At 37.8% G+C, this 14,946-nt stretch overlaps 1 protein-coding gene across 1 annotated transcript in view; it reads right to left on the reverse strand.

The window, feature by feature from the left end:
* LOC150098146 (uncharacterized) overlaps positions 1-13,515 on the reverse strand; it is a 186,854-nt gene extending 173,339 nt beyond the window's left edge. The window contains exon 1 of the mRNA XM_090406307.1: positions 13,487-13,515. The gene's annotated coding sequence lies outside the window, so the exon portion shown is untranslated. The remainder of the gene's footprint in view (positions 1-13,486) is intronic.
* Between the last annotated feature and the right edge of the window lie 1,431 nt (positions 13,516-14,946).

Here is a 14,946-nt window from a genome sequence, read left to right on the forward strand (position 1 = left end):
ACTGGCTGATGTGGTTCCTATACATAAGCAAGGCAAGGACCCACACCTACTGCAAAATTATCCTCCAATCAGTCTCATCTCCAATCTGGGTAAGGTTGCGGAGAAGGTCATCCTCTTTCGACTCCAAACCTCAGTAAATGACCTAAACATCCTCCCTAAAGAACAGTTCGGTTTTCGGTGACACCATAGTACTACCCAGCAAATACACAGAATTGTGGAATACATCACCACCAGCTATAACTGGCACCAGTGCATAGGAGCTGTTTTCCTAGACCTATCCAAAGCATTTGACAAAATCTGGCATTTTGGACACCTACACAAACTTATCTCAGCCGGTACCTCACTAAAAAGGGTTCATCTAATCCATTCTGTTAATTAGCTGATAGATCTGAATCTTCAGAATAGATCAATACAAGTCAAAATCAATGGTTCCAATCTCCATTTAGAGAACCAACCCTCCAGCTTTAGGTTTTCTTGCTGTTTTCTGTATAAATGTCAGACATCCCGCACAATCCGATGACTTCCATTTTGGCCGTGTATGCAGACGATACAGCAATACTAACCAGATCTCTCTAACCCCATTTCATTACCAAAAAGCTTCAAGAAAACTTTCTAAAGCTGGAGGGTTGGTTCTCTAAATGGAGATTGGAAGTCAACCCCCTAAAAAGTTCAGCCATTCTTTTCTTGAAAAGGCCAATATCTCCCGCAGGAGATGTGTTGCTGTTCAATACTAAAATTTCCTGGTAGACAGAAACAAGATACCTGGGTGTAATTCTCGACAAAAAGCTATCTTTCAACCAACACATCAAATCTATGTGCGCAAAGGCATCTAAAGCCATAGCTCAGATCTATCAGCTAATTAACAGAAATAGCAAGCTCAGCAACAGAATCAAATTGCAGCTATACCAGATGACGAATCGTCATCTGGTATAGAAGAGAAAAACTTTATCCTTCCATGTTGGGGAGTATCCTCAAGACCATTAAAATAGATAGGTTTCCCCTAGAATATTTGGAGAAAGGAGATGAAATGAAAAAAGTACTTCTCCAAATGAGGAACAGTTAGAGAAGTAACAATATCCGATGACATGGACATCCCAGAGTGGAAGTCAGGGGAGGTTTTCATCTCCACAGAGATGAAAACACCCATCCCCAACTTCGTTTTTTTAGAATCAGCCAGGGTAATGGTTAATTACCCTGGTGTAAAGAAGCAATGCTTCAGGTGTGGTGCTTTCACCCACTTTGAGGCAGACTGCCCTAAACTTAAGTGCAAAAATTGCCTTAAAGCAGGCCATGCATTAGAACAATGCAAATCAGCTTGCCTTAAATGTGGCACCATGGATCACAAAGTAGACACCTGCCCATCCAGAAACCAGGCAGAAAGGATGGGAGGTGCTATCACGCCAGCCACAGTAAATATTAATGACACAGAACGGGAAGACTTCCCAACCCTGAATGCTGCACATAACACGATAACGACAGGGAATCAAAAACGCAATAAGAAGGAAGTGCCCGTAAATAAGAATGCAGAAATGACAAGCAAAGAAAGAACAGAGGAAGAAGAAACAGCCAAGGATCAAGCCACCACCCCAGAAACCACAGTGGAAGAAACAAAGGAACACAACCAACAAGAAACTACCACTTTAGATACAGAGAAGGAATACGAAGCAGAGGAAGAAATGGAAACTATTATTATTATTATTATTATTACGGGCAACTCCAGGGAGTCATTAGACTCATCGAGGGAGGCCCCAAATCATTTTCATCACAACTATTCGACATTCATACAGTATCTATCATACCTCGCCTTAAACTCATTCACTGTCACAGCATCCACCACAGACTCAGGGAGCGCATTCCACTCATTCACTACTCTAAAAGTAAAGAACCCAGCTCTAACACCTTTACTAACCACACTTTTGCCCAGTTTCCATGGATGTCCCCTAGTCCTCCCACAACCAGCCCTGTTCTCAAAAATATCTTCTGAATTAATTTTATAGAAACCCTTCAGTAATTTGAATGTCTCAATCATATCTCCCCTCCTCCGCCTATCAACCAATTTTTGCAACCCACAAATCCTCAACCTGTTCTCATACGGTTCATTCCACAGACCTGCTATCATCTTGGTCACTCGCCTCTGGATCCTCTCCACCTCCTCCCCATCAAGAAGAAACCTAGGTGACCAAATCTGAGCACAGTAGTCGAGATGAGGTCTTATCAAGGCTCGATACAGAGGAACAATAACCTGCTTGTCTCTGCTTGTCAACGTATTCTTCAGCAACCAAGTGATTTGATGAGCTGATTTGGCCACTTTTGCAATGTGTCCCCTAAATTTCAATTCCTTATCCACCAACACTCCTAAATCTCGTGCCTCATCAATTTCCTGGAGCACGGTTCCACCAATGCAGTAAACTGCCTCCCATCTTTTCACCCCAAAATGCATAACCTTACATTTTGCCACATTAAATTGACATCCATTCTCCCTAGCCCAGACCTCCAATCTATCCAAATCATCCTGCAAAATTTTGACGTCATCTGCATTCACTATTGCCCTACCCAACTTTGCATCATCCGCAAACAAATGAACTGTTCCTCTCAGATCCTTTCCTATATCATTTATGAACAAATTAAACAGCAGTGGTCCAAGAACAGATCCTTGTGGTACACCACTAGTCACAGGCCGTCTTGTGGACTCTACTCCTGAGTAAACCACTCTCTGATATCTCTCCGTCAACCACCCTCCTATCCATCTCACCAACCCTATGTCCATTCCCATATGCTGCAATTTACTGATTAGAATTCCATGTGGTATCCTGTCAAAGGCCTTAGCAAGGTCCAGCAGAATCACTGTAAACCCATTACCCTTATCCAGTTCAGCCGTCACTGTGTTATAATACGTGAGCAAGTTACTGAGGCATGACCTACCCTTCACAAAACCATGCTGTCCCCGATACAGTATCCCATTTTCTTCTATCCAATCTTGTATTTTCCTCTTGACTATTTTCTCTAAGACCTTGATAATGATTCCTGTTATGCTGATTGGCCGGTAATTTTCAACAGCAGCCTTGGAACCACCTTTGTGCAGTGGAACTATTTTCCCCTCTTTCCACCCCCTTGGGACTGACCCAGTCCTGAGGCTCAAATTAAACATAATGGTCAAGGGCACTGACAATTCTTTTGCCGCTTCACGTACGACACGAGCTGGTATACCATCCAATCCCACAGATGTATTGACATTGAGGTTCTGTAACAGACTAGTTACCTCTACCTCATTCATCACAATTCCAGTATAAGCTGTTGGTTCCTCCATTTCCGCAAGGCCACCACCTGGATGATATACTCTTGCAAAGTGCTCGCTCAGTAATTCCACAACATCGACTGATTCAGTTACCTCCCTACCCTCAGCATTTTTTAAGATCATTCTACCATGAGCATTTTTCCTTTTACTTGCAACATATTGAAAAAACTGTTTGGGATTCTCTTTAGCCTGCATGGCCAATTTCCTTTCGTAATCTGCTTTTGCTTTTCTTACCACCCTTGTTACCATCCTGGCCTGAGCTTTATACTGTTCATGCACCTGATGGTCACCCTTCTCCTTAAATTCCCTCCACAATTGTTTCTTTTTTTGCAGCTCAAGCTTAATAGTGTTATTTATCCATTTAACCCCTACCTGATTTATTATTCGGACTCTTGGTATACAGTCAACCATTGCCTCCTGCAAACAGTTCTTGACCACCTCCCATGCACCATCAACATCCAGCCCTTGCAGTTTTACATGCCATGGCATTGAGCCAAGCACACACCTAAGCTTGTCATACTTACCAGCCCGATAATTCCACATATACCCTGTCTTAATTGTAAATTCGACTCCTTTAGCCACCTCCCAAGTCATGACCTTATGGTCACTCTCACCAATTGGTGGCAACAAGGTCATGTTCGTTACAGCCACATTCTCAGTTGCAATTACTAGGTCCAGCACTCTCTGCCCCCTGGTATTTTCCAATACATGTTGCCGTAGATAGTTGTCCCTTAATAACTGCATAAAATCCAATTCCTTCCTCCCATGTGCCCTCTCCTCTTTCCAGTCAATATTACCATAATTGAAATCACCCATAATAATTACCCTCTTTCCATTCATTTCTTCTATTTGCTTATGCATACTATTCCCACCATCCACTCCATCACCCGGTCTATAGCAGCACCCAATTGTATATTTTGTTCTGCTAGATTGTATCTCACACCAAACAGCCTCAAATGTGCTTTTTTCCCCATCCTGCAGTTCAACTTCTATACTCCTTGGCTGAAGCTCATCAGCTATCATCAATAACACTCCTCCCCCCTTTTTATTCACCCTGTCACTCCTGAACATGCTATACCCATCGCATTCAATCCCACTAGCTTTATCATCTTCTGTCAGCCATGTTTCACTAATACCGACAACCTGTGGCCTGGAAGTGCCAACCATGGCCAAAAACTCTTCCTTCTTGTTCCTAATACTCCTGGCATTAGTGTACATGAATCGCAGAAGCCCATTTGTCCCATCCCTACTTTGATTCCTTATACTAATTATCCCATTCTGATTTGTTGTCCGTCGTACTCGCCTACTAAAGAACTACTAAAGAAGAAGGCACACAAAAGCAGTCACGAAGCCCTGAAGAAGGGAACATTAAAAAATCAAAACCAGGTAACACAACCTCATCGGAAAAATCAGAAGCTGATGAAATGGAGACCAAAACAACAATACAGGAAGAGGCTGAAGAATTTTCTGTAGAAGAAATCAAACTAGTTATGCATGAAAATATGTTTAAAAATGGGACTGCAATAATAAAGAAATGGAGTGGCCCCACTGAATCCGCAGACAGTGTATTCTTAACAATTTGCAGAGAAGATGGGCCAACGTTCCTCCTTCGGTAAGGAATTATAAGTATGAAATGGAAGGATATCTATATCGAGGACATGGCCATGCCCAACCACGTAACGGGGCATTTGGGCCTGACAGAGGTCGAGAGTAAGTACTTCTGCAGAACTCTTTGAGAAAGTTCACAGAGTCAGAGATCAAAGAAGACACTGAGTGGCTTGGACGTAAATACTTCCAAAGGTTACGACAGCTAGGAAGGTTGAGTTAGTTCATGCAGGAGGGGTACGAAAAAAAAAATTATAATTTTTTTCGCTTGCCCCAATAGGTTTATGATTATTAGTCCACAAAGGAGGGGGATAGACCTGAGAACCCAAGCTGCAAAGGCTTACATCGAGGCGGTGCAGCTCCTTGTGGGCTGCATCACTCAGGCCAGGTTCTTCCCCCCCCCCCCCACTCTGTCAATCGCTTTTTATTTTGGGAGTTTTCATTTGAAGTTCCATTGATTTCTTTCAAAGTCATATCAGGTTTCTTCTCCTCAGACCAACTCCAGAATTAATTAATAATTTTTTTCTTTTATTTTCCTTTTTTTAAAGTTTTATTTCAGATATGTTACAGTGTAAACTGCAAAGAACAGATGTCAGGTGATTTTCTCTCCTCAGTCGCCCTTCAAAACAATGGATCCCTTTAATTTGGGACTAAGCTAATTAGTCAAGGTTCCAAAATTCAATCCTATATAATTTAAGTTTAAATTGTTTTCCGTTTTGTAGGAACAAGAGACGTCTACAGACACCTGGTTTAATTTAATTTAAGTCATGTCTTTTTTATATAGAGCAATAGGTATTAGGAGATGACATCTTCAGACACCTGGTTTAATCTAGTTTAAGCTATGGGGTAAAGTAAAGTACATTTAAAGTTTTTTTAGAACAGGTAAGAAGAGATGATATGTATGGACTGTTTAGCCACAACCTCTTGGTTACCTAGCTAAACAGGTTGACTGAGGCTTCTTTATTATCTCTTACTATCATACTCTACCTGTCTTTAACTTCCCCTACTACTACCTGCTGACCCTCAGCAATCTTTATACTCCAAAGGCCGATGATGAAAGACATGAACTCCCATTCTACCTACTCACTGATGAGACCTCAATAAAGGTTGAAACCGGTCTGGGTAGTGACCTTCTCTCATAATGTAGAACAGTAATACAGTCCCTAGGAGCTAAGTTCACATTATGGGTAAATACCAAGAATAGTGATCAGAGCTTGCCTCACCCTTACTATGAGTTGCCTCAGTTTGCACTACCAAATGGGTCAGGTGTTGCACTATCCAGGTATTTGCTTACGCTTGGAATCGCCGAACTTTATATAGTTTCTATATTCGGCATGAAACTCTGAGTTTCTTATTCGACTAAGAAACAATATGGGATGTAATATCCCTTAACTTAAACAATAATAATGCTTGTTTAGATGAGTCTACAAATCCCCTGTAAAAGTTGCTTAACTTTAATTCCTTTTAAAACTTTCTTATATGCTGTTCTTTTCTAAGTGATATTCATTTTTCTCTTACTTAAAATTGATGATCACTTCCAATTTCACATCTGTATATTCCTGTATCATGAACCAGCATGAGAATATCACTATCAACAATAACATAGTTAATGACACTTTTCTTATTTGTCTTCTCTCCATGTAAACTTGTGCACATCTCTTAAGTTAGAACATGGTGCTAAAAATGACTAGACCAGTCCATATGCTGAGCAGAAATGAGTAAAGTCAAATCCATATCAGGGAACACAGTACAGAATAATATTTTCACGAAATAATGAGTATAAAGATGGAATAAGGAACTATGGTCTGTAGGACTTGGCAAACAAAGAGCTAATATAAATTAAAGATGCCAAGAAATTATATTCTTGGTTTAATCCTTTATCCAAGTGTAAGCAAACAAAGTTTGCACCTGAAGAAACTTCAGGACTGCGAAACTCGTATATAGAGGCTAATGACTTCACATCCCTTGGCTTAGTATCCCATAATGCAAAGCACATGTTGAGAGAAGCCTATCAGATAGATATAAGTAAATTATTACACATGATAATAGGTGGAGGGAGAACAAGAGGTCACCCCTGGAAATTGTATAAAAACTATGAGGAAAGAAGTGAAAAGATGTTTCTGCATAGCAGATAGTGAGTGAATGGGATGAATTACTACTATAGATGCTGAATGTTTTGAGGTCTTGATGTTAGAGGCTTGGAAAAACACTATTAATAACTACTCTGCAACTAATTTTTTGAAACATATTTTTTACTGATTATTTTTGTGGAAAATATTTTTTCTTATTTTTCCAAAGATTGTGCCATTGCATTTGCTCATACATATAAGTGGAATGATCTTACTCTTGCTACTTTTAAATCTTCTAGTTGCATAACTTATAAACAATCAGGTCAATTCCTAAGCACAGTACATTCCCTTAAAATACTGCAATCTTGTCATCACTAACTTCACTATTAAAGCATTAATTTGAGATTCCATTTCTTATAAATATACATAGATATTACCTATTAAAAACATTATTTGGCTATTGTCAAATGACTTCACCATTATATAACATTTCATATAATGAAATTCTCCATGGAGCTAGCAGACTCATCGTAAATACTCAAGAAACAAAACCCTGAGGCACACTAATGGTTACCCTCCTTTTTGAAAACAAATGCTGCTGCTTGATACACAACTTGGTGTCATTTAAGGCAAGCCATCTAACCAACCTATTATCCATTCTCATCTTCAGCAACTTGTGCATCAACCTCTCATCTAGCAATCTATTAAATGTCTCTGCCAAGTCCAAGAATATCACTCAGTGCTAATACACACCCTACCTTCACAAAACAATACTGACATAACAGAGAATCATATATTATTATTATATGACACCTCCAAGGAGGCAAAGACTCATCGAGGGAGGAAGGGCAATCGACTCTACAACTCTGCGTCTCTCCACCATTTAATCCATCAACTACACAGAACTGCTAATACTGCCATCATCATCTACACCAATGCCATCTACTGCCCACCAGCACTAGTATTTCTTATCTGTAAATTACATGTATATTCATGGCCAATTTGTCTGTATCTATTCATCTTTTCTCTATTCATCAACCCAATCCTGTATTTATTCTATTCCTAACTAATTTTTCCAATACACTGACTATGAGTGTAGATGTACAACAGTTTTATCACAAAAGCAATTGTCTACTGTGAAATCAAAAATAAAAAGTTATAGAAAAAGATACTTTTAGATTTTGTAACAGCCTCTAAAGAAGTGTCCATAAATGAGATGGCTGTTATTCGTGCAATTAATGAAAATGTGCTGTTCTGGCTTTTAAGAATGGGAACAAAGTGTGTGTGTGGGGGGGGAGATCTTGGAGTGATGGTTGATAGAAATTTGAAGTTTAGGGCACATATCATGAAGTGAAGGCAACCTAGAGGACTGTTATAATACTGAGAGAGATGGTTGAGGATAAGCAATTGGAAAAAAAGAATGGAGGCCATCCCTAGAACCTGCAAAAGTAAGTAAGAGAATAAGAAGTGGGCTTTTTGCACAGAGAGTAGTTACCATGGAATGCATTACCTGAGCAGGAGGTGATGGAGATTGTCAGCAATCAAGTTTAAGGAATGGTACGATAGACTTTGGCTGCATAAGATGGGCCTCCTACAGTGAGTCCTCTAACTCTACAGAGACCCCAAATAATAATACAGGTATCTGACATAAAAAAGTTATTTATAAATAAATTTATTTTCACCAATGTTTCATAGGCATCTTCAGTATAAAATGAATAAAAAAACAGATATGGGTGCACACACACACACACAGCAGGAAAATCAACAATGCAACACCAATATGCCAGTAAGGTAAAGAGGTCAGTTACCCAAATAATAACACAGGTATCTGACATAAAAAAGTTATTTATAAATTTATTTTCACCAATGTTTCATAGGCATCTTCAGTATAAAATGAATAAAAAACAGATATGGTTGCATGCACGTGCACGCACACAGCAGGAAAATCAACAATGCAACACTAATATAGCAGTAAGGCAACATTAAAAAAAAAAAAAAACTACAAATATACATAAACATATACATACACACATATACAAACAGGAATAAATAATGATTATTCATTATTACTAATAATTAAGCTATTTCTGATAAGAAGAGTAAATGTAGTCCATTAGACATGTTGGATTAGGGCATTTATAATTATTATTATTATACCCTCCATGCAGTCAGCATGGAGGGTATAATAATAATAGGAATTATAAATGCCATTTGAATGAACTTCTCATCATGAGAAGTTCATTCAAATGACAACATATTTATCAGACTGAATCTTAAAATCCTTAATACTCTTTGGATTAACAACATATTTTGGTAATGTTTTCCATTCCCACAATTCTCCATATAAAAATCTACTCCTCACACTATTCTTCACCACACTGTTACATAACTTCCAGCAATGGTCTCTGGTACTTCTGCTCTCACCTTCTAATCTTTTTATAACCCCCTCAGGATTTAAACAAAATCCCTTCACTAACTTAAACATCTCTATCATATCACCTCCTTTCCTCGTCAAACTCTACACACCACATTCCTTCAACCTCTCTCTCTCCATAGCCAACATTCCAGACCCCTGATAGTGTCTTAGTTGTTATCTCTGGCCCCTCTCTAATGTTTCTGCATCACAATGAAAAAAAGTGACAAAATCTGAACACGATAGCCTGAGTGTAGTCTAACCAGTGCTTTATACAGTGCCACAACCAGCTCCTTGTTATTACATATCGGTGTGCTTCTTGTCATAGTTGCACTACAATGTACAGTCTTTGCAGCACTTGCAATATGCCCTCTAATCTTCAGTTTACTGACAACCATCACTCGCAGATCTCGAATCTCATCTACTTCCTGTAGCACAGTACCATTAATATAATACACGGTCTTTTATTTCTACTCCAAAAGCAACACCTTGAACTTATTAATATTAAAACCACAACCTGTGCCCATTGCCGACCTGGTTGGCCGAGTGGTTAACGTATCCGCTCTCCAGCCAAAAGGCTGAGGGCTCGAATCCCGCCGTAGGCATGGATGTTTGTGATTGTCTGTGAAAGTACTAGTGATGGTAGTCGGCGGTAGATGGCATTGGTGTTAAATGATGAAGGTTGGTGGAGTAGTCACATGAAGAGTTGTAGAGTAGAAGCCCTCCCTCGATGAGTCTTTGGACTCCCTGGATGTGTGATGTAATAATAATAAAAAAAACCTCAATCCTCTGTCCAAGTAAAAACATTTATTCAAATCTTCCTCAAGGGAATTAACATCAACAGTGCTACTTATAATTCTCCCCAACTTTGCATTATCAGCAAACAACTGAAGAGTCCCAGTCAGTCCACATGATATATCATTTACAAACCAGTTAAACAGCAGGGCTCCTAGAACAAAACCCTGGGGCTTGTCACTGGTTACCCTCTTTTTTTGAGACTTTGCTCCATCATACACAACTTTCTGGTATCATTCAGAGAACTAATCCATGATCCATCTAGCCAATATACTATCTATTTTCATCCTCTGAACACATAAATAAATTTGTACACAAATTTATCATGGGATAATCTACAAACACTTTTGCAAAGTCCAAGAATGTCACTGTGTACAACTTGTCCTTATCTAATACACTCGTTACCTTATCATAAAATGCAAGTAAACTGCTAAAACAAAACCTACCCTTACAAATCCATGCAGCCATAATAATGAATACTATGTCCATCAACCCAATCTTGTATTCTATTCCTAACTAATCATTCCAACATCTTGACTACAACTGCAGTTATAGAGACTAGTCTATAACTGGAAACTTCTATCCTAGAATCATGCGTGTATAGTGGTATTATTTTGCCTTCTTTCCTTTCCATTCACAATCTTTGCCTTGAACTTCAACATCTAATCTAATAAAACTCCAAATCCTCAGTCTGGTTTGTTTCTTCTAGCATAATCCTGCATACAATATGCTATTAGATATTTCATTATACAAAAGTGCATAACTTTACATTTACAGCCACAATTCAACTTTATATTCACATTCTTGATTGCCCTGCCTATTTTTCCATCTTCAGCAAATGGCTATATGTCTCCTGTAAAGTTCTGAATGTTATGAATGCAAAGATTGAATAACAATGGACTGAGAACTAATCCTTAGGGTAACACCACTGATCACCTTAAATCTTGTACTCACATACCACATATACTGCCCTTTTTGATATCTGTCGGTCTGCCATGTACACTAATATTTTATAATCCAATCCCATATCTCCAATTTATGCAACAGCCTTCCATGCTATATCCTGTCACAAGCTTTAACAAAGTCGAAAAGTATCATTATTATATTATGTGACACCTTCAGGGAGTCCAAAGACTCATCAAGGGAGAGTGTGCCAACAGCATCGAATGACTGATCCTCTTCCAACTACTAACCATGCTCAAACTTACTTAACTTTTTGCCTGAATCATTAGTAACAGAGATTCTACCAATTGATCAACCTTTGCTGGCAAAAAAAATATTAAAAAGTATCATAGCATATCCATTCTCCTTGTCTAACACAACATTATTATAAAATGTGAGCAAGTTACTCAAACATGCCCTTTCTTAATTAAACATGCAGTTCATTGCAAAATTCTCTATCAACCCATTTCTGTATGTGATCTCTTATTAACTTTTTCTAAAATCTTCACCACCACACCAGAGATACTGATAGGACGACAGTTACATCAGTATTTGCACTACCCTTCACAATGGAATTGATGTGAATGACTCCATCTTTTGACTCCATGGAGTTCTGGTATTAATAATAATAATGTGAAGAATGATTAGTACAGGCCTTCCACAATACATTTAAATGACTGAGAAAATCATAATAATAAATGAAGATTAACCACTGTATATAAGCAATAATTATATTGTGTTGATTAATAAAATTTCAACAGATTAATGAAAAAATCTAGTGATACACTGGTTACCATATCTGCATCCAAGAACAGGATGATAACTTTTCCCTTTAAGTTACTTCACTTCTGAACACAATTTACAATTGTGTTCAGAAGTGAAGTAACTTAAAGGGAATCCATCATTATAAAAAATTAATTTAAACAGGGCAGTGCAATTCCTTAGCAAGGTACAGATGAGGAAAAAAAGTTTAATTACCCTCCGCTCCTGTCCAGAACTCCTTGGCACACTATTCACTAAATATAACTCACTATCTCTCTTGCTTAATCATACAACTATGCACACCACTACCATCAACACAGAATGCTATCTACCATTTACCACCACTAACAGCATTTTTTGTTTGTAAATTGTGTATCCTCTTAGCTGATTTGCCTGTATACAGGATGAAAAACTCATTTCAAGAGGAAAAAAACCTTATTACTTCCATATGAGATTGGATATTTTGCTTTCAACTGAAAAAAGTCCATATAAAGATGCCTCTCATCACAACAAGAATGAAGTGTGCTTCTTTTTCAGTTGAAGGCCAGAACATCTCATTGAGGGAATAAATATTGAGGGAAAGTGAAATTTTAGGAGTTTTTTTGACTTTGGAATAGCCAATTCATTTGTTTTTTAATCCAACTATCAATACTTCTTTAGAAACATTTTATTAATACAATTATTTTTATGTGAATTCTATCCATGAAAGGCTGCTAACTAGTCAGCACATCAGTACTATGGGTGGGCCAAGAAACAATTCAGAAACCTATTAAGATTAAACATGGAACTTTTTCAAGCCACTCTGGCCTTTAATAACAATGGTGGTCTCACACCGAAGAACGAAATTCATCTACTATATAAAGGCATTCACAAGCATCCACACCTGCAGTGTGAACAGCTTGCAACTGGTTTGCTGGAGAGCAGATGAACTATTTAGTCAACCAGGCCAGATAATTCACTGTTTTTCAGTCAAATAATTTGATATTTAATGTAATATAATAAATATTTCATTTTTACTTAGTTATTAAAAATTAACTTTTTTTTATATATGATTTCAGAGAGTGCAGTCATCCTCATTACTCCACCTACCCATTCATAATCAAATGCCATCCAGGCTTTTTTTTTGGTGGGGGGGGGGGGATTACCAATAATCATTTAAGAGGAAACTGAAATATATTTTAGGTGTTTTAGCAATGTTTTTTTAACATAATTTACTTGGATATGTTACTAATAATATTTCAGTTCAAGTAAATTATAATTATCAGAAAAATTATAAATTGAAAATGTACATTTTTTGATTTTTCTTCAAGGGTGCGGTTCCTCTCCTCTCTTCTTGTTCATAGCTCAATTATGAATATATATATATATATATATATATATATATATATATATATATATAATATACTTATGAATTATCATTTTACACTACTGGTTTAATTCTACTTTCTTATGCATTTCCAAGTGTAAGATATATTTATATGTTTTTTTTTTCTTCCCTTTAAAATATTCACGATACAGGCATACTGTAAGTTAACCAACATTCTCTGCTTAAGAAATGGGATTTAAAAAAAAAGTGTATAACCCTGTAACATCCACTCCACCCACCTACAGCACTGTCGAGCAGGAGAAGGCACTTTACAGTTCACCGTCATATGCAAGTCTGAAGTGCATCGTCTAGAAACAATACAAGATATTTTCCCAATTTCACTTATCCAAATGATTTGTTAACATTAGCCCATATCGTCACTTCCTCAAAAACAAAAAAATGCATCTATTACTAACAACTATCAGAATTCCTAAGAATATTGAAGTAAGCACCAAAAAAGTTCTCGCGAGTCCTCTATCGGGAAAATCTGGAAAACTAAAAATGACTTATTACTACTTAATTCACGATGTTACTAGAAATAAATTTCGACAGCATTTTTTTTTTTCTCGGAGAGAACGTAATTGCCATCGCTTCTACTTAACAGCTAACTGAAATTTGAATAAGCAAAAAATTTCAAACTAGAACTCTCAAAACACTGCAGACAAAAAAAAAGTTTCTTTAAAAAAAACAAAAAAACTTAAACTTTATTTACAAAAAAGCTGAAGATGGAGCCTCCGTAGCTCAGTCAGTTTTCTAATTTTCAAAACTGACTCAGTCGGTATAGATGAAACCGTTTGATCGGAAAGAAATTGGTTCGATTCCCGTCCATGACGCGAGGAACCTTTATCTCTCTTTCGACTAAAGGTGACTTGACCGGTCTCATACGGAGGTGAAGGGTTTTTTCTTCCGGTAACCCGGGTTTCCCTTGAAGCAGGCAAACCGGTCCCGTGAACACACAAGGCTGCAGTCATAAATAATTATGGCAAGGAAGACAACGGGAAAGAAATCACTTTGCGACATATCTCCCTAGTAATCAATTGCAACCGTTTCAAAGAGAGGAGGCCACAGGATTAGGATCTGAAGACAGATAAACGATATTACTTTATTCACGTAACTGATACACAGTCAAAACAAGATATCATTCAAACAATGATTTCACTGGTGATACAGCGCAATTCAGATTCTACCCAAGAATCTAAGAATAGTCTATCAGGTAGCGTCTCAAAATATGGACGTAAAATAATGTTGTTTTTTTTGTAGATCATATGTGTTCACTTTGTTGATGTTTAATTCTTGTAAATAGTTGGATAGCTTTTTTTTGAAAGTGCACCGATAACTACTGGGATGGACTGTGTTGAGTTTAAGCCACAGCCGGCCGACTTCGATTGCCATATCTGGATATTTTGTGATTTTTCCCCCCAATTCTTTCTTGATGTTATCGGTGGGTACTGCAATAGCAATAATCCAAATCTATCTTTCGTTTTCCCATACTGTCTCTATTTTATGATGCCACCAGTTAGCAGAAGTAGGAAAGCCATATTTTTTGCATACATTCCAATGAATTAATTTGGCCACTTGATCATGGCGGTATTTATAATCAATTTGAGTTACATTGCTACAGACACGGTGGTGCAGCTAGAGCTTTTGCCGCCTGGGGTGATCCCTGAGTTTGCCGCCCCTCTCAATACACACCAAAAAT

This window comes from Typopeltis vanoorti, chromosome 16, assembly GCF_054136105.1.
Source record: "Typopeltis vanoorti isolate ZY-2024b chromosome 16, IOZ_Tvanoo_1.0, whole genome shotgun sequence".
NCBI lineage: Eukaryota > Metazoa > Arthropoda > Arachnida > Uropygi > Thelyphonidae > Typopeltis > Typopeltis vanoorti.